Source organism: Ammospiza caudacuta, chromosome 16 (assembly GCF_027887145.1).
Source record: "Ammospiza caudacuta isolate bAmmCau1 chromosome 16, bAmmCau1.pri, whole genome shotgun sequence".
NCBI lineage: Eukaryota > Metazoa > Chordata > Aves > Passeriformes > Passerellidae > Ammospiza > Ammospiza caudacuta.
Genome location: NC_080608.1, coordinates 8079051 through 8081951, shown reverse-complemented (window position 1 = coordinate 8081951; position 2901 = coordinate 8079051).

Sequence of the window (2901 nt, the reverse complement as noted above, 5' to 3'; positions counted from 1 at the left end):
TGACCCAGCTGATCCTAACATCGAGTGAGTGGTTTGGTTTTATCCTTGACTTTCTCTCAAAGCCTCATCAGGAATTTCAGAAGCATGTGCATGCTCAAGCTAAGAGCTTCTCTGAAAGCTGAAAAATAACTGGGGGACATTTCTCCCAGGGCTTTGCAAACCAAGTCTGTCTTTGGGGAAATCCTTACCAAGCAGGGGTAAGTTTTGGGCATGAACTGCCTGGCTTTAGTGGTCACCTGCTGTGCTGAGCCACCCCAGCACCATCTCAGGGTGCAGAAGAACAGAAAGAGGCTTGGAGGACAGCTAGATCCCAGGCTGCCTTTTACACATGCACCACACTGACCTCAAACACAGCTTAGCATCACTGAAAAAGGACCCTTCCTCTTCCTGAATTAGGCAGTCCACAGCTCAGCCAAGGTACAGAACTGTCTTGTATAACACAAATGTGGTCCCCCTCTGAGCAGAGTATGTCAACTGCTCTCTGCCAGGGCTTGCACCCCTTCCCACGTCCATCCCAGCCAGACCCTTTCAACCACTCCCTCCACACACTTGACCCTGGATACCAGTTTTTCCATCTAAGATGATTAAATTTATGGTTTTCACATGCTGTTCTAATGTAACAGGAAAGACAAATAATTTTTAATGCAGGCAAAAAAAAAAAGATAAGCAATTCACTGAGTCTGTTCAGCTGAACATGAATATTTTGGGTCATTTCCCAACCCAGCTGGAGGGCTGCACAACTGCTCAGTGACCCAGTTTATATCCACCTAAGCAGCACTCAGGCTAGAATGTGGATTACTGGCATGGGCTGGGGTGGTTGCTCCTCCTATGACTACAACATCTACAGAAAATAAGAAATCACCTTTCCATAAGAGCTCATATGGTGTCTGCCTTCACCAGTATCTGTCATGCAGAGCAGCACCTTGCAGACCTCATCTCCAGCTAATTCCACCAGATGTGACCAGAAAAGGTCCAAAGCACTTCAAAATGACCGGTAGCCACTGGTCCAGAGTCAGCCTCTGCAGTGTCTGTGCAGTAAGTACTAACCCTGTGAAATAAAGAAGAACACACATGATGGCAGGAGAAAAACCACTGCAGTCTCAACAAGAGAGTACTAAGTATTTCCCTTACCAGTAATACACTGGCAGGAACTCCCTGTGCCTACATGCAGGAAGGCTGATTTGCTCCAGAGTTTGAAATTTCTTTGTTTTAGGTCTGAGAACTGTCCCTTAAACAAATTCAGGCTCAAATTTAGGTTAACTGCCATATGCTGTTCATCTTCTGCAATGACAGGAGACAGAATAGGGAGTATAATGTGACAGACTACACAAATATGCTTGGGAAGTTACTGGATCTCAAAAGCCACATATGCTCTTTTCTCTCAAATTATGATATTTATTATCTATTACTCTTCAGATCAGATTAGCAGTAAGCAAATCCTGCATAAAATACCAAAACCAGCTTGGCATTCAAGCAGTTCTGCGTCCACACTCATTGCCTCCTACTTTAGGTGGGAGCAAGGTCAAAGACAACTGGGAAGACAGAATAGGATTTTTCTGAGAGAAAACAAGCAAGTAAAATTATCTTTACAAGTTCAGTATGATAACACACAGTTAACAATGGTGTTTCCCAGCCAACTATGCTATTTCAGAAGTGGGATATGCAGTTTTTGGCCAGAGTCCTGATGTAAACTTTATCTGTCAACATACCACGTCGACAAAGCCTAAGCAGGCTCCTCTTCTTCCCCTGAAACCCAGAGTGCTCCAACCAGAGACAGTGGCTTTGGCTCATCATCACTTCTTCATATCTGCGAGACTGTCATACATTGAATACTTTGTTATAAGGCAAAACTCCTTATTTCCCAAGTTTATGTTATGCTCAGACATTTTACTAAGAAAACTGGAGGTCAACAATGAGGAATTCTAAACAGCCAGCCAGCAACCACAAAATTCATGGCAAGCAAAGAAGGGCCCTGGGAGATTAGAGAGCATTATTGAGCTCTGCTGTTCTGGGTCTACAAATCTTTTAGGAAAAAAATGGTGCAATTTCTATAGCTACCTACACTAAGTATTCACACAAAGCTTAGTCACAAGTCTGAATTCTCATTTCAGTATTATTAACAACTTGAGCTCAGTAAGTCTCTGTCTGGACAATGCAAGGCCTCTTTCTTCAATCAGTTGTGCATGTTTAACAAAAAAATTAAAGCTTTAGTGAGTACAGGTGCATGCTGCACCTACATGAAGGAATAACCCTCAAATTCATCAGTTCTTTACATATAAAATATAAGAGCACACAAAGATGCATTGCTGAGGCACACTGCTTTAATACTGATTGAATAAATTAATGACATTTGTTATATCTAACATATAAAACTCTCCCATACTACCAATCTCTCTCAAGAAGACAGCAGGATGTGGTTCCAAAGTCAATTCAGCTGCACAGCCACATACTAGTACAAGAGCCTGATACTAACACATTTCTGAAACATTGCCTTGTTCCTCTATAACTTTTGCTTTTTTTGTCAGCAATTAACTCTAATTTCTTTGTAAATAATTCAGAAATGGGAACTCATTCCAGTCCTCCATGTGTTGGCAAGGGGCCAATACTCACATGTTAACAGAGCAAAAGGGCAAAGGAGAATCACAGGGAATGATTATTCCCAGCCTCCCTGAAGGGCATGACAAAACCCTCCTCCAGTCTACAGAAGTAGATGAAGATTTGCTTGCAAGACATCCTACTGATTTCCATATGTGTTGAGACAGAACACTGTCCAAAATCATGATGTATTTTCTACAGGAAAAGGGCAACAAGGCAACAGGCCTTCAGAGAAAAAGTAAAAGCCCAGTGTTCCTTACATCCAAATACTGATGCACCAATCAAGGACTCCAAATAGAGAATCAC